Here is a 24,150-nt window from a genome sequence, read left to right on the forward strand (position 1 = left end):
CTAAGGAATGTACTGTTAAAAAAATAAAAACAGAAAAACAGAATCTTTGGGGTAACAATTCACACTCGATGGACGAGGGACCTGAACACACGCATGCCTTGGGGTGTCAACGCTACCACAAAGTATGTTCATTATGTATGTATGTTAAATTGGTGACAGTGACATGAGAGTATCACTGTATTCTCCTATGAATACAAAAAAATGTCATTGTGAATTCTATGTATCTAAAATATGTATAAAGATGTATACTATATGACATACAGTTCTGAAGAAAAATGAGAGTTGCATGTAAACGTTGCAAGAAGCAAAGAAGGGATATTAATGAGAAGTGAGTATTAAAGTGAGAGAGGTGTCGTCCCCCGTATAACTAAAGCTCTTCTCTGCAGCATTATGCATTCTAAAAGTCGCCATTTGTATGATGTATAATTTATAATTTTATTTTTTGCCACTAAGTATTATCGGGCACAATCATTTAACATGTATTGATCATCCACAAACATTAATTTCGCCTGTCAATTCTGTCGAGTTTTTGAACTCTGCTGACGGCTCATGTTCTTCAAACGGAGCTCAATGAATGAAGAGTCGAAAAACCGAGCAGACATGCGCACTGGCTAATGAACCGTCAAGGCGGTCGAAGCGCTGAGCAGACCTGAGCAGGTAAAGGAGTCTTTGTGAAGACTTAACACACTCGAAGGCATTGAGATCGATATTGTGAGAGTCTCTCTGACACTTAACTCTCTAGTTATATTTTATAATAGGCGCAGCCAGGGCGTTGAGGGGGTCCGGTTTGGTGGGCTCAGGATTGGGTCACTGCTTTTTGCAGATGATGTTGTCCTGTTTGCTTCATCAGGCCGTGATCTTCAGCTCTCTCTGGATCGGTTCACAGCTGAGTGTGAAGCGGCTGGGATGAGAATCAGCACCTCCAAATCCGAGACCATGGTCCTCAGCCGGAAAAGGGTGGAGTGCCCTCTCAGGGTTGGTAGCGAGATCCTGCCCCAAGTGGAGGAGTTCAAGTATCTCGGGATCTTGTTCACGAGTGAGGGAAGAATGGAGCGTGAGATCCACAGGCAGATCGGTGCGGCGTCCACAGTCATTCGGGCTCTGCATCGGTCTGTCGTGATGAAAAAGGAGCTGAGCCGCAAGGCGAAGCTCTCAATTTACCAGTCGATCTATGTTCCTACCCTCACCTATGGTCATGAGCTATGGGTAGTGACCGAAAGAACGAGATCGCGAATACAAGCGGCTGAAATGTGTTTCCTCCGCAGGGTGTCTGGGCTTTCCCTTAAAGATGGGGTGAGAAGCTCAGTCATCCGGGAGGGGCTCAGAGTAGAGCCGCTGCTCCTCCGCATCGAGAGGAGTCAGATGAGGTGGCTCGGGCATCTGATCAGGATGCCTCCTGGACGCCTCCCTGGTGAGGTGTTCTTGGGCACGTCCAAACGGGAGGAGGCCCAGGGGAAGACCCAGGACACGCTGGAGGGACTATGTCTCTCGACTGGCCTGGGAACGCCTTGGGATTCTCCCGGAAGAGCTAGAAGAAGTGGCCGGGGAGAGGGAAGTGTGGGCATCTCTGCTCAAGCTGCTGCCCCCGCGACCCGACCTCGGATAAGCGGAAGAGGATGGATGGATGGATGGATGGATGGATATATATATATATATATATATATATATATATATATATATATATATATATATATATATAATCGTTTAAAGCTACTATTTTACACAGAAAAAGAAAATGACACTTTGAGGTAAGTTTGAGAAGGATATGACGTTTGTCCAAAACTATGACCTGTAAACAACATAAAAAGACGTTTGCCTAACCGTCACAGTTTTATTTGACTTCTTATTTAATTAGTGTTCTGCATAGGTCATGTATTTTCTGGTTAATTTTTAACACTCTGATTTATTTAGCAATGTTTGATTTCCTACGTCCTTTTTTATTTCAGGATTTTCGCTATCGCATACTGAAAGTGGTAGAAAAGACGGCCATTCATTTAACGGGAAATGTTGGTGTAAATGCAGGACGTGTGAAGAGCGCCATCTTCCGCAGGATTTCACTCATTTCACTCTACGTTTCCTTCCCGTTTACCTCTCATTGTTAGGACATTACTTGATTGAGAGATACTTTGTGTGTAAGTTAAAAATAAAAGAAAATTTGCATTGATATTTGAATGTCAGTAATTCAGTAAAATTATCATCAGATATTTAATTTAATTTTCAAATGTTTACTTTTGAAAATATAACTCCGTTGTTGTGACTATCTGTGTATGTTCAAATAAATTAAGATATTTGGAATTTTAGCATTTATTTGTTATACAGTCATTACTGTCCAGCGTTGCATTATTACTCATTTTTTTTTAGTAATTCACATGAAAATCGGAGTTAGATAAAAATATTTATGCCACTACTTATATTTAATCAAACTCGTTTATTTTAGGTAAATTTGAGTAAATTGATCAATTAAGTTTACTTAATAGTGCAGTACATGAAATCTACTCAAAAATATTGTTTGTAATTTGTTTCCTTATTTTTTTAAGTACTTTAATACATTATTTTTTACAGTGATAAATAATGTCATCTAAAGAAAAAAATACATTATTATTATTATTATTATTATACTCTCTCCCCTGAGGCTCATACCTCTTTGACTGGTCTTGTAATGGTGGAGTTTCAGCTCTCCTTTTCATGGGTGACATGACCAAGGCGTAGCCATAGCTGTCTCAGGAAGATTCAGCAATGTCTGCCACCTTCTGATGACTTCCAGTCTGTGAAGGCAGTGATGGCCGCAACATCCACCATGTTCATAAATAATGCCATCAGCCTTCTGTGTGTTTTACTTCTACATGTGAACGTTTTGTCCAGATGATCCAGATTATCCACACCACTTTTGGTTGCATTATAGTGTAGTATGTTCTCTGAATTTTGCTTTTCACCTTCACCCTTGATGTCAGGGTACTTGGAGGACAGCACCAGCACCGCTTGTCCTTTTGTTGGAAAACATGACACAAGGGTAATTGGGCCATAACAGCAAAAATGTCAGCTGTTGATGTCCCTGTCTCTGTTAGACTTCAGCTCCTCTGGGATATGTGGCTTGTTTGCCTTTAGAGTGCCCACATATGTCAGTCCATTTTCCAGTAAGGCTTCAGCTAAGGGAATGGAAGTAAAAAAACTGGCAGCTGTGACATTTCTGCCACTTTTGTGCCAAGGTCCCCCAAGCTCTTTCACTACACGGACCCCTTGATTTACATCTCATTCCCTCCTAGGCTGTCTGTCGAGGTATATTTCACCCTTGAGAGGGTTGCTGCTCACTCCATCACAGTTCCACCTGATTTGTATTCCATATTTGTCAGCCTTGGATGAGATGAATTGTCTGAAACTGCACTTGCTTCTCAAACCAACAAGCTGCTCCTCACACGTCTGTCTGTGTCTGAATGAAGTGTCTTTACTCACCGCAGCCTCTAAACGGATTACAGTTTCTTTATTTCCACACTCACACCCTGTCTTCATCATATTTTACATTATTATCTGTTATAATAGAACATAAACTTTACATGTTATAGTTACCTAACACTTCATGATGAAGCTATGCATCGTATTTCAGACTCTGAATTTATCTCACCTCACAACAGCAGTCTCTCAAGTTGTGGACAGAGGAGCTGTGGAAATCTCGAGCTGCTGCTGTGTCCGTCTGCTTCTGAATGACTAACAGAGTGTCACTACACCGATGACAATGTGTGACACTCCAACTGAGGACCCTTCACAAACAGTGGCTGAGTAAATTGTTACATTTATTAAAACTGCATAGGCGGGATTGGGGGCTTTTGACTGGGGGCTTTTGGGTGCTTTTGACATTTGGATTTTTAAAAAGCAATAATCAAAGCAGAAATAGAAAACTATGATTTGACATTATTAGGAACAAACTGATTGACAAAATCATAAAAATAGGAATGATAGAAAAGCAACTGTGAGGTGTGACAAAGTATATACCTCTGGGGTCCCCAAAGACCTCACTCGGTAGGATGAGGGTTAAGCATGCTGGACAGTACTTTATGTGATGTTTATCTACAATACAAATTCAGTACGACACCAGGGTCTCCAAACACTCAAATATGAAGCTTATTACGTTTTACAGTGAAACTCTTTACATACACAATATAATTAGGGATGTGTGCCCCCTGGCCGACTACAGCGGCCCACCCTCCCTTGATAGCTCGATTCGCTTGCTGTCGGTCCACAAGAGGAGGATCAACGACGCGACCCTCTGGGGTCTTCACTGAGAGTTATGATATCATTGAGCCACCTAATGGAGTAATTAACGAGCTCCACACACCTGAACTACTACTACTGTTCTTAGTGCAGCCGATGGAGACAATATATGATGTTTGACATATGCACGGTAAATTGGTTTAATTAACATGAGAGTATCATTGTTGTATTCTACTAATGAAGACGAAAAATCATATTTATAGATGTATACTATATGATGTACACTGTAAAATTTTTTGTTGTAATTTTACAGTAAAATACTGGCAGCTGAGTTGCCAGCCACTTACTGTACTTTTGCAGTGAAGCTGCTGTAGTTAACATTTACAGTATTACACTAATTTCATAATACAGTATGATACTGTAATATTATTATACAATACTGTATTATGAAATTAGTGTAATACTGTAAATGTTAATAACAGCAGCTTCACTGTAAAAGTACACTAAGTGGCTGGCGACTCTGCTGCCAGTATTTTACTGACAAATCACAAGGAAAATTTTACTGTAAAATGGCATTAGAAAATGTTAGTTTTAAAACTGTATTTTCTACAGTTATGTATTGTATTTTTACATTGCTTATGCTGTGAATACCATTTTATAGTGTCAGCACAGCATTGATAAGGACATTATATTGCAATATTTACTAACAGATTAATTTAAACAAATAATGCTTCTTTCATTTGAAACATTCCAATAAACATTTATTTTTAAGATCTTGATTAGCTTTTTACATTACAAGTTTTTCAATTGTTAGCAGTCTTTCATTATTTCAGATAAACACAAATGGTTGCAACAGAGGTGGGAAACACTGGCAATAAACACAGTGCAGCATTCAGTACTAAATTTAAAAGTAGCACCAATGTTGACTTTCACATTAAAATAGAATATGAACACCATGTTAGACAAAAATTGCCTAAACTGTCAAAATTAAAAGTGAACAAAGTGGTCTTGGATGAACTCGGACCAAATTCCGTTCAAAGTCCATTATCTTACAAAGTGGATAAGAAAAATGAGGGTTTACTGAGTTCTTCTTGTTATGGACTACCTGGCTAGTCTTCTTGGATGTTGCTTTTCCTTGATTGACCTTGGACATTTGTTCAGGGTTGATGTCAATAAATCATCTAAATGGCAAAATGAAAGAAAAACACATCTACTTAATTATTTATAAAATAAAAAAAAATCATTCTCTTTGTCATGACTGCAAAGGTTCCTCTTGAGGTTCATGTGGGAAAGTGAAGCCATAACACATCTTCAACACAATTCCTTAGTTCCTGCACTCTCAACAATTTACATTCTCTTAAAAAGATTCAAGTACATGACTGAATTTGCCAATATTTACTTTTAACCAATTTAATTTACAGAAAAAATATCATGGTGTGTGTCAGGGTGGTTAATAGTGTGTCACAAACATTTAGATAGATAGATAGATAGATAGATAGATAGATAGATAGATAGATAGATAGATAGATAGATAGATAGATAGATAGATAGATAGATAGATAGATAGATAGATAGATAGATAGATAGATAGATAGATACTTTATTAATCCCAATGGGAAATTCACAATTAATAGGGTATGAGAAGGAGAATACGCTTACTGTATGTCTAAAAGGAAGGTGGAAACGTTTTACAGGCAGTGTGTAATAAAGTCTGATGGAAGTGTAAGATAATGAAAATGTATGTATGGAAAATAAGCCAATATTTTACCTTTGAACAAAATCAAGGGTGCTTGCAGTCTCTTCCTATATTGGAAGTTGAAATTCTAACATGAAGCAAACACAGCAGCATGGCCACAGACAAAGCTGAGTTGTGTTCCCTCACATACAACGTGACCTTCAATGCTCACCATCCACTGCTGGTTGCTTAGAGTTTGACCTGAAAATAAAAATTACAAAATGACATTCATTACTCTGTAAAGAGTACTCTGAAACATTAGAAACTTTTATCAGGTACAATGAGATATCTGCACTATTATGTCTGCATACCAAGAATTAAAATTCAAGGACTGTCAGGCAAGGTGAGTGTTCCTTGGACATCTGCTGAAGTGGCAAATGCCTGAAGTAAAAGAAAAAAAAAATGACACAACATTCAAGTAGACATTACAACATACGAGTCATTGATGAAATCATACATATGAGTTTCAAAAAATATTTAACTCACATCTGCTTGAAGCGTGAGTCCATCCATTTTCTTACTGAGGAGCCTGAGGAGCTCATTTGCGGTGAATTTTGAGGAGACCTAGATCAAACTAATTACTGAACCAAAATGCTGCTTCTTTGTTCTGAAAGATGTAATGAAATATCAGCTCAGGAGTGTCGCAGCACAACATAATTAGCTTATTGTCTGACTTACCAGGATCTTTCCAGGCGCTGAGCAGTTTGGCACTAGACAGATTGTATGAACTCTTAAGATGTCCTCTTCTTTCACGTACATTAAATCTTCTACTCCTCAGCCTACACGTTTCTCAACTGACTGATTGAGTGGCTCCTCAGGAAGGCTTGGTGTCACTCACAGTAAGGTTTGCTTGATCTCTTTTTGTAACTCACACATCATTCTAGTAATGGAAAAGAATGACTAAGAACCATCACAGTCAGACTACACAAGGAGTATTCAGGCAAAGGCAGGCAGATTATTTTGATTAATGCATAAGTGACCCAAATTTTGTGTTGTCAATCAGTGAACTCCCTGGTCTACAAGAAAGATATTTCTTTGTGACAACATGTACTGTACATTGTACATGATATCAGCACTAAACTCAAGTTCCATCTGTTCTCTGTCCTTAGAGGGCACATTTATATATTATGTATCCTGCAGCATGTACAGTTCAGGTTTTCTGTCTGACAGTGTAGACAGCTTCACCTGTCAAAAGTGTTTAGTTAGTGTAGAGTTGGTCGGGAAAATATACAAATTGGAGGAATGCATTAGGAAGTTGATAGCATTTAGGCAAACCGAAAATTGGATTGATTCGGTTTATTTAGACAATTCTATTACTTCTGATTTGGCTTCAGTCTCTTGAGGTCCCACTGTAGACAGTGCACAGCTAAAGTCAGCAGCACCATTCAGCCACAGGGCAAGTGGGTAACAGTGAAACGGGAGTCTAAGAAGCCAAAATATAGTCCCTCAGCACCCAGGTCACCAATTCGGACCCAGAACAGATTCTTAGCATCCCATAGTGCGCCTGTGTATACAGAGAACAACATAGTGCTCATAATTCCATAGTGTAGAATGACAGAATTCCAAATAATGTTGAAGCAGCAGTTACGTAATGTTCACCCAGGGGTGAAGATTTCTGACGTAGAGGCCCAATTGGATCGTATCACCAATGATGAAGTATCTGTCTTATTGCTGCATGGTGACACTAATGATATTTATTCACAGCAATCTGAGGTATTGAAGAAGAACTTCTTCGCTTTATGCACCAAAGCTAAAAGAAAATGTCAGAATTTAGTTGTATCTGGCCCCTTACCAAGATTAAGGGTTCCCTTCACTGTTGGCTAGAAACCTGGGGCCTCATGCATAAACGGTGTATAAGCACAAAAATGTTACCTGCGAATGTTTCCACGCTTAAATCGCGATGTATAAAACCTTAACTTGGCGTAAAGCGATGCACATTTCCACGGTAGTTCATATCCTGTCGTACGCAAGTTCTCCACTCGGTTTTGCAGACTGCTGGCACCCAGCGTCAAAGCAGCACTACTGTTCCTGTTTGGTTACCCTTTCTTTCTTAGATCCACATTCCTGATGCGGCTTTATACAGTAAATACACTGAAACTAACTGCATATTGTTTATTAGTGTAATGCATCTGATTGTAATTAACCTGTAACAATATAATGGTCCAGGGAATAGCCATAGTATTCCAAATACCATAACTGCTTTAGCATTGTTACTCTCACTGCACCATCTTTTTCTTGCAGGTTCAATCCCAGGTTCTCCTCACATTTACTGTTTTGAGTAGTGAGCTGCTATTATAGTATAGGATTAAAACATACATTTAATTTGAGGCTGTTCTGCTATTATTGCTACTATTACAATATATAATAAAAACAAACATTTGATTTGACTCTGAAACGGCTGGTGTAAATTTATGGTACTTGTAAAAGTTAGCGCTGAAGGGATAAAAGCAGACATTCAAACACAACTCACTCATTTCTTCTTGGTATCTTGTTGAGCAAACAGACCCTGCACTGTCTGGATGTTACTTTTCCTTGCACATGGACATTCACATCAACATGTCGTTTGAACAATTATTTTATTCAAGAATCCTAGAAAAAAACTGAATTAAAAAATCATTCAAATGACATGTTCATGTGAATATCCATGTGCGAGGAAAAGTAACATTGTTTACAGGAACCATAAATTTACACAGGATTTTAGAGACTCGCATCAGATGCATGTTTTTGTTATGTAATAATAATAATAATAATAATAATAATAATAATAATAATAATAATAGAAGCTCACTACTCAAAGCACTGAGTACAGAGAAGTCATGAGATCTGAACCTATTACCACGGCATTGCTAAACGGTAGCTTATCCGTGATGGAGCAGCATTACCACTGTGACAGCAAATGTGCAAACTCACACGTATGCAAATGTCTTACTTTGTCCCGATTGATAGTTGGGCTTCAGTAACATGTCGATTGAGCAATTTCCTTTTCTTCAGTTTTATTCTTGAACAAAAGCATACTTGTTTTGTTACACCTTAGTGAAAGTGTTTCTTGGAAAATTGGGCTTCACACATCCTACACTTCACGTTTAAATTATATCACTATTACTATAACATATTGTTTTGTCCTTCCACTTTTGTATTATTAATATGTAGCTTTTGTCAGAATGCTTCATATCTCACAGACTTACCACTGTTTATAAGGTATTGTACTTTATAACTTCTCCCCACCTTCCATTCTAGTAGGATTGACTGCTGCAATGCTGTGATCACTGGATGTTCAAATTGTACTTTATACAGCTTCCAGTTAATCCAAAATGCTGCTGCAAGGATTATTACAAGAACAAGAAAATACAAACACATAACTCCAGTTCTTAAATCCTTACACTGGCTCCCGGTTAAGTTTAGGGCAGATTTCAAAATCCTACTTTTAACATATACTGTAAAGCCTTAAATGGCCAAGGTCCGGCTTTCTTATCTGAACTTATCATTACTTACAAAATGGAGCGCACATTAACAGTAGAATCCCTGAAGCCTATAACAAAACTTGTAATCCTGAGTCACCTTAAATCTCTTTGCACCTCTCCATCAGCATCTTTTGTGTTGTAAATGTGTCGATCAGCACAAGCAGCAGCCATCCTGCTATCCCAACACCCACCACCGACACAGCTATAGTAGTACAGAAGATTCTCAGAGCTCAAGGCTGTTTATCTGAGTGTGAGGTGCCTGGAATGTATTGGGTAAGTAATATATTGTTATCTGGAACACATACATTTCAGGTGAGTTCCATGTCTACAACGATCTGTGTAAGCATAGGATGACAGGAAATGTGAGGCAGGAATTATTGAACACATTAGTAAAAATTAAAAATGTTTTTCATGTTTTAGTAATAATTGACAAAAGCTGTACATGAAGTGTATAATGTGTGAAGACTGAAATTCCAAATATCAAATAAGTACTTTCACAAAAGGTACAAGTATAACAAAACAAGTGCACTTTTATTAAAGAATATAACTGAAGAAAAAGAAATTGGCTTAGGGTGCAAAGTAGATATGTCTGCTTGGTTGGTGCAGCGTTAAGAACTGCTGTCTCATAATGAAGAGGTTGTGGGTTCGATTCCCAGGTCTTTTTATGGTACTGGTAAAAGTTAGCATTTTGTTTTTAAATTCAGTTTTATTTTCTCAGTCACATTCACGTCCCTTTGTTTCACTTGAATATCAGCACCTCAGAAGATTCACCCACATATTTAGATGTCATGTGTAGCTCATCACATAAACTGCTCCACTTGATTGACTGACATTTGATCATTTATGAAGTCAAAGGATTCTAATTTTCCAGGCCAGTGTGCAGTAAATTCTTACCATCTGACTCTGCTCTCAGTAAAATGTTATGAATCAACAGAGCTTTACTCCAAGCAAGCAGCATTTTGTTGTATTTATGGGCTGCTCTTCTGTTTTATAATTTTATGTGAATCACTTCACTAATAGATGGACCACGGTGGAGGATCTGATTTTCATTCTATTTTTTGACTGTTAGTTCATTTGGGTTTTTTGAATACATCAATTCCTTAGGTGCCCCAAAGGTTAACATCTGGTTTAATATTTTCAGCAGTTGTTTAATTTAATACATTTACCCAAAAGTGTCTGAGTTTCTAATGGTTCTGTCATGTTTGGATGAGGAAGAAGCTTTTGACAGAGTTGAATGAGGATACTTGTGTACTTAAGTGTTCAAATATGAATTTGGTGTCAATGTTTGTGTATGGATTAAGTTACCGTACAGCAGTTCAGAAGTCTTGGTTTGTATAAAAAAGATCCATTGTGACTATTTGAGTTTAGAATGTGTAACCAGACAGGGACGTCCATTATCACCAATGCTTTTAGTAGTTGCTATTGAACCTTTACTTGTTCATTTATAGAAGCAGTCAGATATAAAAGGCATCATAAGGAAGTGTGCTGTAAAAAAAGCCTTCATGCTGCTCTGGTGCGCTTTATCGCAGATCCACACCCAACATTGTTCATCCACATTCCAGCTTTTGTAAAATTCCATAATGCTTCTGTGTTTACAGACTTTTCCTGCCTTGTTTTTAAACCTGCCCCCCCCAACCCCCACCCCTCAGCTGTATATTATTATTATTATTTTTACCAATTTGTCTGCTTTTAGATCAGTTTTCAGCTTTCTTTACACCTTTCAGTCTACACAATGTGAGGCTTCTTATCTTTTGATCCGAGCAGATAGTGGACCTTTACCCCTGAATTCTGTTCTGATTATTACACAATAAAGACTTTGGATAGGCGGCTTCTTATCGCTTTGGTATTTAAACATTTTGTGTTAATAAACAGCCAGAAATTACACCGATGAACTCTGTCTGTGTGTCATATTTTATAAGGTTTCCCTTTTAATATTTGGATAAGTAAACTCTGCAATTACTATCATATCATCTGTAAATTTTCTTTTTTCAAATTACTAAAAACTTGTAGATGTTTTATCAATGTGCAGTACTGAATTGTGTGCATCGCTGCAAGCTCAGATCATTGGAGGCAGGTTGATATTTAAACACAACTACAAACTTTACAAACTACAACAGGTACACACATAAAAGTAAAGATTAGTTTAAAAACACAATTAACAAAACAACTTCAAATGAGTAACATAAAAGGATCAAACAAGAGATATCCATTAATATCATCATTGAGACATGGCCAGGTAACAAAAGAGAAGAAGAAATCAGAAACTCCAATCATCAGCATCCCTGGAGAAAATAAACCTGTGGAGGGTTCATGGCCATTTATATGACATAAAGTCAGAGACACTGACACGTCAGTCCTTTAACTCTTCAATTCCAAGGCTCCTGATACCTCAGGTGTCTTAGTCATGGGCTACTAAACAGCTTGGCAGTGGAGAAGTGGAACAGCAGAATACTGAAATGAGAAGAGAAACAGAATAGAGAAGGTTTAGTAAGAGTTCATGATGATTATATTAGCTAACACTTTTATACAAATGACTAACAGAGACATAATAAGCACAGCTAACAGTCAGCCCTACCAGCTATGCCAGGCTAAAGTGGTGAGTCCTCAGCCTGAGAGTCAAGTGGCATCTCTTATATGAGTAGGCAGATCAGTCCACAGATTTGAGACCCCACAGCGTAAAGCTCAAACCCCCTTTGTTGTTTTATTAATCCTTGGACTGTTTAGAAGACTGAAATCATGAGATCTTAATGTGCACTCGGTGTGAATGTGCAGATAAGTTCAGAGACGTACAGTAAGTGGGGCCTCAGCCATTTAAAGCTGTTTATGCCTGTTGACACCTCATCTGTATTTGGTGGTCTGTAGCCCATTCCTAATGTCAGGCCTGTACCCTTGATACTCATTAGTCAAACCCATGTACCCTCACTATAGGTTCAGATTTCAAGCAGTCAGTTGTTCAAGTCCTTCCTTAATTTAATTGTAGACCACCAACACACACTGTCATTTCTAAATCTTTGGTATCCATTTCTGTTCTCCTCATCCTCACCCCTGGGCCTTAGCTAGGTTTCATTTTACAGTCACATCATATTTATGTGTTCCTCCACATAACTGACATTGATTTGTTTTCTTTATGATTACATTGTGTGGTTAGATCTCGTGTTTCCAACATATTGCCAGTTTTATTGTGATTTATCTTCCATGGATTAGACATTTCAAAGTTACCTTTTACACTTTTATTATTCTCATGGCCTGTTCATCTTCATGAACTTTTAAGCCTGACCTTTCTTAAACACACCTACAGCTACACGCTCATGTTATTTTTGTTTTTTATCATAGTTTTTCACTCTTTTGCAAAATTCCAGGAGGAGTTGGGATGTGGCTGTAGGTGCATGCACGTGTGTTAAATTTCACGTTCATTGGGATTAATAAACAGGAAGTGTGTAGACCTTAGCATGCACAGTTTTATGCATCTGGATTTTTTTGTGCATACACACATTTCTATTTTTGTCTGTATGCCATATTGTAGTGTCAATTCTATGCACGGCATTATACTGTACATGATTCAGATCCTTTCCTGCATGAACCTCAAGGCTCAAAAACAGTTTCATCCCAAGAGCTACAAACACACTCAGTCAGTCCATCAAGTGCTCCTTAGAACTATTTATATTTATAAGTACAATTATCTCACTGTAAACTTGCACCAAACTTATAATACTGCACAACAAGAGACACTTTATGAACCATTTGCACTATACAGTATGTACATGTATATTTTTCATTGTTTTTTATTGTATTATTACTGTTTTCATTATTTTTACATTTTATAGAAAAATAAGTTTATGGAGGATTTCCATATTGAATCTCATTGTGCCATACAATAACAATAAAGGAATTCAATTCAATAGAAGAGATCACATATTTACAGATGATGATGACTGGCTTCTAAGTCGATTTAGATTTCCAATTGCTATTTTCTTGGAGCTCTTGACATCATTATTAAGATGAAATGCAGCAAAGTATGCATATTACATTATACAAATGCATTTTAACTTAATTTAATTGATGTACGTGGTTAATAATTAAATGTGTTAGCGCAGTGGTGCAACGGTAGCAATGATCTGGCACCCAGTACAGGGATTGATCTTGCCTCGTGCTGTTTGCTTGCTAGGGCTGGAGTGACCCTGGAAGGGGAGATGGCTCGAATAATTAAACATGTATTACGAAGATATTTCAATGTTCCTTTGAAGAATCGGAGTTCTAAGCTTACATATGGTCTGACATTTATTAAACAGCTTATTGTGTGGCGATTGGTTACATGTTGAAAGAAAAGGAAGGTCAGGAATTGGGTGTTAATATGTTTGAAAGAGACAGTACTGCTGCAATAAATTATTTCATCCAGGGTCACGTATGGTGACCCTGGATGAAAGTCTGTTTAAAAGCATGTAGTGATTCACACACATAGAATACATACAAGAACACAGAGAATACAAAGCATTTAATGTGCTACTTTAGTTACCATGAGATCCGAGAAACTCTAGTAAATTAAACATTTAATTTAAGATTACGTTTACAACAATCGACTTTAATAACAAAATAAACTACAAGATTAAAGTGGACATTTCGATCTTTATTTTTACTTAGTCCATTTTGTTTTTCTTTTCTCTGTACCCTAATAGCGGCACGGTGGCGCAGTGGTAGCACTGCTGCCTCTCAGTAAGGAGACCTGGGTTCTCCCCGTGTCTGCATGGCTTTCCTCCAGGTGTTCCGGTTTCCTCCCACAGTCCAAAGACATGCCGGTTAGGTGCATTGGCGATTCTACATTGTCCCTAGTGTGTGTGTGTGTGTCTTTGTGCCCTGTGGTGGGCTGGCGCTCTGCCTGGGGTTTGCTTCCTGCCTTGTGCCCTGTGTTGGCTGGGATTGACTCCAGCAGACCCTCGTGACCCTGTAGTTAGGATATAGCGGGTTCGATAATGAGTGGATGGATGTACCCTAATACTCCTCCATATGACACCCAGATGGTGGGCTACAACTTGCCTTTTCACAATGGCTTTAACATCTGACCACTTCTTTTTTTATTTTCAGCACTGTGTGACTTTCTGAACTTGAACTTTTGAGTGTCTCCATCACTCTATGTCACTCAATCAACTTCCTTTTGTTGTTTATACCACTGCTTAAGCCAACAAATACTACATTTTTCCTTGCCTCCACTTTGCATTTGCTAAAATTCTTTTTTTCATGTGCTTTTGCCATTACGTTTTAACCAAACAATGAAAGGGGAATTTTATATTTTATATTGATTTGCATTTTAAAATATGCAAAATTCTGGGTGGAGTCACAGTGGTGACAGGCTTGTGCACATGCATTACTTTTGCCAGCTCGATTTGCAGACAACAATACAGATTTCCATACCAGATTGGTCGAGGCCCGGGACGACCATGACCAGTACTGTTAGCCACGTGAGTGTTGGCAGAAATTAGGCTTCTGTTGGCTGAAGAAGGAGAAGAATAGGGTGGAGACGTGTCTGTAGGCAGGAAGAGAGGAGGAAGGTAAAGAGAGTGGAACTAAGGGTAGGAACTTTGACTTTTGGCAGTATGACTGGTAAGTGGTGAAAGTTAGCTGATGTGATGGAGAGGGAAGGGGAGTAAGGCCAGGTTGATCAGAAATGGATTCAAATTGTTATAGCATGGTGTTGATGGAATGAGAAATGAGGAAGGGTTTATTCTGAAGGAACAGTATGTCAAGAGTGTTTTGGATGTGAAAAGAGTGTCAGACAGAGAGGTGATTATGAAGCTGGAAATTGAAAGTGTGATGATGAATGTTGTTAGTGCATATGCGCCGCAAGTTGGGTGTGCAATGGATGAGAAAAATGATTTTTGGAGTGAGTTGATTAAAGTGGTGGACAGTGTACCCAAGGGACAGAAAGTGGTAATTGAAGTGGATTTTAATAGATATGTTGGTAAAGGGAACAGAGGAGATGAGGAAGTGATGGGTAGGTATGGTGTCAAGGAGAGGAATGGAAAAGGTCAGATGATAGTGGATTTTGCAAAAGGATCGGCATGGCTGTGGTTAATACATATTTTAAGAAGAGGGAGGAACAAAGGGTGACATTCAGTTTGAAGTTGACACCTGGAAGGGCCAAAAGCTAACCGATTCTGATGGAAATCTGAAGGAGAAATTCTGTGAGAAACATCAGAAATGTCTGGATATTTTGCACCGCAGGAGAGATGTGCATCTGCTTGATGTGTGAGGTGAGTGGACATTAAGTTCATAAAATGGTCACACTGGAAATGAAAAGAGAAGAAAAACAGGTGAGGGGGGTTTAATGTCTAATGGAAACAAATGAAGTAAAAAGAGTTAAGGGATTTATTAATGTAATATAAGAGAGAAATCCATTCATCTGCTTTATAAAATTGATTGTGCACATATGGATAGTATGGAGCTCGAGCCCATCCTGGTCAGACTGGTGTAAGAAATGAAACAGCCCAAGATGGGACACCAGTGTTATCCATGGACAGTCGAGTGGGCTGAGGTTCTTTGTTCTCTGATCACTTTTTATTTTAAAGATCTCATACCTCATATAAAAATACATTACAGTCACATGTCAGTTAATAGTGTTCTTCAGAATGAACTTTAGGGTATTTATAAAATTGTTAAATTTCAATATTGTATTACAGTATAGCTGTCCTCACGTTAATTAATGAATTATGCACTCCATTAGAAATCAGAGATGATTTAGTGGTGTAATAAGAACACTTAGAACACCCTGACTGATAATTCCACCTGATGTATGATGGTGAGAGTCCAGTAGGCATGTAAAACATTTGAAAATGTGTCTGATTTCACACCTAAATCAATATTAAACATATGTGTGATCACAACAGTAAAACTACACATTAATAATAAATAATAAATAATAAATTTTATTTATATTGCACTTTATATTTTAGCAATCCCAAAGTGCTACAGAGTAAAAATAGAATAATAAAATAAAAAAAAAAAGAACAGAAGAGTCTATAAAATACTTTAACAAAATGACTTTCTAAAAAGATGAGTTTTTAGGTTTCGCTTAAAGGCCTCAGTCGACTGTGGGGCTCTCAGGTAATCAGGGAGGGCATTCCACAGCCTCGGCGCCACCGATGAAAACGCCCTGTCACCCATGCTGCTGAGCTTAGTTCTGGGGACTTGAAGAGTGTTAGTGAGTACAGAGCGGAGGGAACGTAAGGAGTTATGGGGGGTAAGGAGTTCCTGTAGATAAAGAGGGGCATGTCCATAAATGCACTGATGGGTAAGAAGGGAGACCTTGTACTCTATTCTGAATGAAACAGGGAGCCAGTGAAGGGTTTTCAGGATTGGGGTGATGTGATCATACTTTCGCACCCTCATCAGGATCCTGGCAGCGCTGTTCTGAATATACTGGAGTCTCTGGATACTCTTGCCAGGAATCCCAATGAGGAGTGCATTACAGTAATCCAGCCTGGAAGAGACAAAGGCATGGACGAGCTTCTCTGCATCTGCCAGGGTGAGTAATGGGCGGAGTTTGGCGATGTTCTTGAGATGGTAAAAAGATGACTTACAGAGATATTTGATGTGGGTGTCAAAAGTAAGTTGGGAGTCCATTCTAACACCCAAATTAGTAACAGATGTGGAAAGAGGAATATTTTGGCCAGAGAAAGTAATACTGGTGATGGTAGAAGAGCGAAGATGATGTGATGTACCAACTAAGATGGCTTCTGTTTTGGATCTGTTCAACTGAAGAAAATTGAGCCTCATCCAAGCCTCTATCTCCTCCAGGCAGGTAGACAATGTAGATGTTGGCAGAGGAGCAGTAGAGGAGGTGGGAGTAGTCCTGAGGTAAAGCTGAGTGTCATCGGCATAGCAATGGAACGATAAACCATGTCTGCCAATGACAGTTCCAAGGGGGAGCATGTAGATAGTAAAAAGGATAGGGCCCAGCACAGAGCCCTGTGGAACACCACAGGCGACGTTGTGGGTGTGGGACTTTGCGCTGCCAAGGGCGACATGCTCAGTTCTGCCAGTCAGGTATGATGTAAACCAATTTAGAACAATTCCTGAGAGTCCAATAGTGTATTGCAGGCGGTGAAGAAGGATGTTATGGTCTATTGTGTCAAAAGCAGCTGTCAGGTCAAGGAGGATAAGTAGTGAAGGTGAACCAGTATCTGCCGTCATCAGAAGATCATTGGTGACCCTGACCAGGGCTGTTTCAGTGCTATGGCCAGGGCGAAAACCAGACTGAAACTTTTCAAACAGATTGTTCAGTTTGAGATGATCGTGAAGTTGTGCTGCAACTATTTTTTCCAGGACTTTGGAGAGAAATGGAAGATTGGAGATGGGCCTATAATTGGAGAGAACTTCAGGATCCAAGGTGGATTTTTTCAGTAGAGGTCTGATGACAGCAGTTTTTAGTGCAGAAGGAATATGGCCAGCCAGGAGGGACTGATTTATTATCCTGGTGATAAGTGGAGAGATGGCAGAAATGTTGGCCCTCAGCAAGGGTGAGGGGAAAGGGTCCAGGGAACTAGTAGACGGTTTCATTTTCCTGATGACATCCTCCACCTCTTCCCGTGTGGCAACAGAGAAAGAGCAAAGAGGATGGACGGTCTCAGACAATGAGTCAACAGTTGGGAAGGGCAAGATATCCTTGGTAGAGAGGTGTAAACGGATATTATCAACTTTTTGTTTAAAAAAGTTGATATATATGTTGCATCTGTCATCAGTGGTCTCAGAATGGGCAGGTAAAGGAGGTTTGACAAGATGATTTATGGTTGAAAAAAGTTTTTTAGGGTTGCTGGAGCCATTTCTGATGATGGTGGAATAAAACTTGGACCGTGCAACCTTCAGAGCTTCTGCATACGCTCTCATGTGTTCTCTGTAAGCCTGTTTATGGACAGTCAGCCCAGAGGCCTTGAGCCGCCGCTCAAGGACACGCCCAGCCGCCTTCATTTTTCGCAGCTCGCAGGTATACCAAGGTGTTGAGCACGAGAATGAGACGGACCTAGATGTTAAAGGGGCGTGGAAGTCCAGGAGACTGCTCAGGGACTGGTTGTAAAAATCCACAAGGTCAGCAACAGAGAGGGAGCTGATAAAGTCAGAGGAGAGAAATGTAAGGTCCAAGGCCAAGGCATCCACATTGATATTCTTCAGATTTCTGAAGTAGATCTGTCGTTTTGGTTTGATACGGGAGGAGAAAAAGGGCAGCTCCAATGACACAACTTTGTGGTCTGAAATACCAAGATCAAATACCTGTAGATTCCTGATTGGGGCACAGTTTGAAATGACCAAGTCAAGAGTGTGACCCCTAGAATGTGTGGGAACATCAACATGTTGTTGTAGGTTGAGAGAATCTAGCAGCTCAAGGAAATCAGCAGTGAGATAACCTGTGGGATTGTCAACATGAATATTTATATCTCCTAAGATTATGATGTTGGCAGAAGTAGCACAGAGTGTTGTGAGAAGATCAGTAATTTCCGGAAAAAAGGCAGAATTGGGTTTTGGAGGTCGATAGATAAGGAGAACAGTCAGGGGAAACGGGGGCTTACATTTAAATGCAAGGCACTCACAGGAAGATATTGCAGGTATCGAGATAGGGGTCAACCCCAGGTCCTGACGGTGGATAACAGCTATTCCACCACCACGCCCAGTGCTGCGAGCTGCCTCCAAGTAACTGTAGCCAAGTGGACAGGCTTCATTTAAGGCAGAGTAAACCTCTGACTGGTGCCAGGTTTCTGTCAGACACATGAAGTCAAGTCCTTTTTCCCTGATGTGTTCTTCAATAAGTATGGATTTATTGCTGATAGATTGAGAGTTAAATAGTTCAAATTTAACCAATGACTGTGAAGTAAATCTCTGTACAGGACGCAGAACATTAAAATCCACTTTACGCAGCTTAGAATTCATTCCACAAAATAAATCCAGCCGGGGATGTGAAAAACGAACCGGCTGGGACGACGTTAACAAAGACACACCAGCCGTGGCGGCTGACATTGTCGTGATGCGGCGTAGGTTGTTAAAGTTCACTCCCCGGCGGCGGTGACGGAGCGAGGCAGGGAAGTGTACCGGAGCATCCGAGGGCAAGAGGCATTTCGGGAGCATTGACTCATGTTGGGAGCCAGGAGAGTTGTTCCTAGAGAGGATCCGGGAGGCTCGGAGCCGAGCCCTGGTGCCTCCACGCTTCCCACGGCGGCGGCGTTTCCATCGGCGACCGGCCAAGCCGTGGACAGTGACGAGGAAGGCTGGGACTTCCTCAAACAGTCGGCCAAAGGTTTGACTGAACTCCGGAGTCAAATGTCGAGAAACCCCCGCACTCGTTCGAAGAGCCAAAAGGGTGAAGCGATCATAACGAATGATCGAGTCAGGAAGAGCATCACAGGAGTAAGTAAGCCGAGAAAAAAGCAGGAGTAACAAGAAACACAAAAGCCAGAGTGGCTGACGGCGTGCCTCAACAGTCGGCGCCATCTTTAATATATAATACCATCCAGTCAACCCTGTTAAGTGGTAAACTCAGCTGGATGAGCCTGTGGTTTCCTGGATAGTGGCCTCTCTGTCCAGCAGACCACTGTAGCACCACAAGGAACAGGCTTGTCACCCTATCTATTACAACTATACACCTTGGACTATAAACATAACATCAGGTCAGATAACTTGCAAAAATTCTCAAGTGAGTCTGCAATAATGGAATTTATTGAAACAAAGAAAAGGAGTCAGCTGGAGAACTTTATTTGGTTTAGAGCTGACATATTGGGCTCCTCATTCCCTTCTACCACCTACACCTTGGGGCTGATACCACCAGACAGTGTGCCCCCTTCTTACCTCTCCTCTGAGTTGTGGCTGTCATAATCTCTCTCTTATTCTCTAGATTGCTTCCTTGGGCTATAGCCCCTTGATTTGTCTTGCAGGTCCTGCTTGACGTTATTGACCTTTTCTATTGTCTTTTCAATTCTCAGTCCTTTCACAGTTGTCACTTCATTCATCATTAGTAATCAAGGCTGAATGTGGTCCTCTTCTATACCATAATACAGCCAAATTCCAATTTCTCTGGATATCAGATATTGTGCATTTTAAATGTTTTCACTATTTTCTCATTTGATTTTCACCCATCTGCTGCCTTAAGGCCATAAGTGCCTCTCAAGGTGGCAACACAAGAAACCAATGGGTGATACCAGATGTAAGGAATGCCATCAGCCTTCCACGGAAGACTCCTGAAGCAGCAGAGGGGTACCAACAGGCCAAAAGGTCTACTACTTTGGTGGTCATGGAAGCATAAACCCAGGTGTAGGAGGATTTTGGATAGACCATGGAAAGAGACTATCGATCAGCCTCAAAGAAGTTCTAGCAAACCATCAGGTGTCTCAGAAGGGGAAGGCAGGGTTTCACCCAGGCTGTTATAAGCAAGGTTTGAGAAAAGCTGACCCATACTGAGGGTGTAGTCTGGGAGTGGAAGGAACACTTTGAGGAACTCCTGAACCAATCAGAAATGCCGTCTGAAGAGGAGACAGCCAGAAACTGATGGGGAATCAATACCCATGTCCATGAGGGAGGTCATTGAGGTAGTTAAGGAACTCCACAGTGGCAAGTCCCCTGGGGTGGATGAGATCTGCCAAGAAATGCTGAAAGCTTTGGATATTGTTGGGCTGTCATGAATGATGTGTAATTTCAGTGTTACATGGTCATCGAGATTTGTGCCCCTGAAATAACAGACCAGAGAGGTGGTCCCTATTTTTAGAAATGAGACTCCGCTCAGTCATGGAACCTCACATCCAGAAGGAGTAATGTTGATTGCATTCAGGCTGTTTGAACAATGGACTTGCTCTTAATCCTGGGGGGCCTGGGAGTAAACCAATCAGTCTACATGTGTTTTGTGGACTTTGAGAATGTGAATGACTGTGTTCCTCTAGGGATTCTGAGGAGGGTGCTGGGAAATTCTGGGATTCCAGGGTCCTTAATAAGGGCTATTCAGTTCCTATATATTCACAGTGAGAGCTGTGTCCACATACTCGGAAAAACACTGTCACTGGTTTTGTGTTCCTGTTGGTTTCATCCTGCTGTGAACGTCAGCATGCATTGGGATAGTTTGTCACCAAGAGTGAAGTGGCAGGGATAAGGATCAGTATCACCAAATCTGATGTCATGGTCTTCAGTAGGAAAAAAGTGGACTGTCCTCTTCAAGTAAAAGGTGAGTTACTGCTTCAAGCGATGGAAAAAGAATGTTGAGATCGACAGTTAAATAGGGGAGGTAAACACAGTTATTCTGTTGCTATACGGATCTGTAGTGGTGAAGAAGGACATAAGCCAGAAGATCAAGCCTCCATTTACCAGTTGATCTACATCCCTGCCCTCACGAGCTTTGGGTAATGACCGAAAGGACAAGATGGTGGGTACAAGCAGAGGAAATGAGCTTTGGCTGTAGTATGGCTGGGTTCTCTGTTAGAGACATGCTGAGAAGCACAGACATCTGGGAGAGGATGGAAGTAGAGTCGCTGACCCAATACATTGAGAGGAGCAAATTAAGGTGTTTCAGACATCTTGTGTGATGCCTCCTGAACGAGCCTCTATGGAGGTTTTATGGGCACAACGATTTGAGAGGAGACACTGTGGTGTGGAAGACCCAGGGCTCACTGAGAGGTTTATATTTCCCAGATGGCCCTGGAAATGCCTTAGGATCCCACAGTTTGAGTTGGCAAGTGTGGCTGAGGAAAGGGTCGTATGGGCCTTACTGCTAACACTGTCACCCCACAGTCTGGTCTTGTATAAGTGGTTGAAAATGAGTGAATCAATGAATGATTTACCACCAATTTCATGTGAGCTCATCAAACTCCTCATCAGCCTTTACGTTTCATTTCTTACTGAACTCCTCAGAATCACTCAGTCTCAGTGGCCTCAATCGTCTCATTAATTTTTTGTTTCTGTTTGCCCATTTTAAGATGCCAGTCTGAAATTAAAAATCTTTACTGTGTAGACTGATGACACTCAATTGAATTTATAAATGTTTTTAAAACCTTCTTTTAATTACATTTGTAGCTTTAAGTAGTTATAAATATTTTAATTTTACAAAGAAGGCAGGTCTTTATCCATTATCATTGCATGATTATGTTGTGTGTTTTAGCTGCAGGTCATGCTGTGTTTTATTTTACTGCAGTTCATTTGTAAAATGTGTGTAAGGTGGAGTGTACTGGTGAAATTCTGAGGATAGGAGTCACATATAAAGGAATGAGTAGGGAAGGATGGGGTTTGAACTGCTGCCTTGGACATATTGACAAGTCCTGGAGTTTATGTTCTAATTCTGAGTACTCTGTGCATCACAATAACAAACACACTGTAATCAGCGCCCCCTACAGCCCCAGAATAGGTGTGTATCTGGACTGGCCTGCTGGCTCTCTGTCATTTTATAGCATCTCACACACAATGACCCTCCCGCACAGGTTTAACACCTCCTTCACTGAGCCCCTCTATCCAGGGTTTGGGTTTGGTTGTGCCTCCAGTGTAACAATTAGCCATCTGACAGCAGGTGACCACTGACCAGTACCCTTCAATGGTCATCTGATGTCTCCATAAGCTCAGGTCCTCTTTGTGTATTGTAGTTTAGTGTCAAAATGAATTTCACAGGATGGTTGGGGAGAAGGCCTAATGTGACTGAATCTGGGGATGAGAATGCAGGGTGAGTGACACTGTCAGGGTCGCCATTAATATTGGGTTTGATTTAATCTTTGAGTAGCCAATGAGGTGTGTGTGTCATTGTGAGGCAGATTTCTGCATTATTTCCTACTAAAATGTCATATAATCTTTATCTAAGTCCCAATTCTAGACAACTACAATACATCTAAACTAATAACACACACAAACTGTTGGACTTTCCATGTCTTTGTTAGGCACACTGAGTTATCGTTCACAGTGTAGGCTGGCAAAACTGACTGACCCATTGATTTTAATAAATTGTTGATCCTCCTTTATCAGCCACAACCTTCACCAAACATTTCCTTTTCTTGCTTTTAAGACCTGCATAATGTTTAGGATGACTTATGGACTATCCATTCCTACAAACCTGTTTCAGTTCCTAAGTATTTCTGGATGGACAGCTCTCTTCAGGTCACTCTGCAGCATCTCATAGGTGTTACGGTCAGGACTCTGACTTGGTCTAACTTCGTTACCAGTCATTTTTTAGTTGATGTACTTGTGTTCTTTGGGTCATTGTCTTGTTGCATCACTCAGCCTCACTTAGGCTTGAGGTTGTGTACTCCTTTCTTGATATTCTTTTGAATTCCTTGTTCCCTCAATATATACGTTGTGTCCAGGCCATGAATTAGCAAAACAGGACCAATCCATGATTCTCCTTCTACTTTGTGTCGCAGTTGTTACGAGGCTTTGGTGTTGGTGTGTAGAGCCCTCTTTCACCAAACCTAGTATTATGCATTTGTGCCTTTTTTCTCATCTGTCCATTTAACATTGTCCAAAGAGAATTGTGGAACACCCAGGTGGTCCTGAGAAAACTTAAAACATGCTGCAATTATTCTTTTTTTTATTTTTGACAGCAGTTGGTTCCTTTTCTAGGTGTTCTTCCATGATCACCATTCTTGTTCAGTGTCTTTCTGATGGTGGGTGCATGAACAATGACTTTCACAATCTGTAGACTTCTCTGTAGGCCTTTCACTGTTATCCTTGAGTTCTTTTGCACCTCTTTCAGGTTTGCCTTTTGTGCTGTTGGAGTGATTGTTATCTCATGCCCACTCCTAGGGAGTA

The 24,150-nt window shown here is 40.2% G+C and overlaps 4 protein-coding genes and 1 long non-coding RNA gene across 15 annotated transcripts in view; 2 read left to right on the plus strand and 3 right to left on the minus strand.

Annotated features, from left to right (window-relative positions):
* LOC114652512 (tripartite motif-containing protein 16-like) overlaps window positions 1-24,150 on the plus strand; it is a 979,029-nt gene that overhangs the window by 708,821 nt on the left and 246,058 nt on the right. The gene's annotated exons all lie outside the window — the stretch shown is intronic.
* LOC114641503 (tripartite motif-containing protein 16-like) overlaps window positions 1-24,150 on the minus strand; it is a 1,283,323-nt gene that overhangs the window by 552,191 nt on the left and 706,982 nt on the right. The window lies entirely within an intron of this gene.
* LOC114652539 (tripartite motif-containing protein 16-like) overlaps window positions 1-24,150 on the minus strand; it is an 837,738-nt gene that overhangs the window by 226,328 nt on the left and 587,260 nt on the right. The window lies entirely within an intron of this gene.
* Window positions 1-24,150, plus strand: part of LOC114652524 (tripartite motif-containing protein 16-like) — a 538,688-nt gene that overhangs the window by 92,391 nt on the left and 422,147 nt on the right. The gene's annotated exons all lie outside the window — the stretch shown is intronic.
* On the minus strand, window positions 4,804-6,856 carry LOC114652557 (uncharacterized). The gene is made up of 5 exons (XR_003716349.2): window positions 6,620-6,856; window positions 6,428-6,548; window positions 6,253-6,322; window positions 5,975-6,142; window positions 4,804-5,387 (listed from the first exon to the last, which is right to left on the minus strand). It is a non-coding gene; the product is annotated as an uncharacterized LOC114652557 (long non-coding RNA).

Source organism: Erpetoichthys calabaricus, chromosome 5, assembly GCF_900747795.2.
Source record: "Erpetoichthys calabaricus chromosome 5, fErpCal1.3, whole genome shotgun sequence".
Taxonomy (NCBI): domain Eukaryota; kingdom Metazoa; phylum Chordata; class Cladistia; order Polypteriformes; family Polypteridae; genus Erpetoichthys; species Erpetoichthys calabaricus.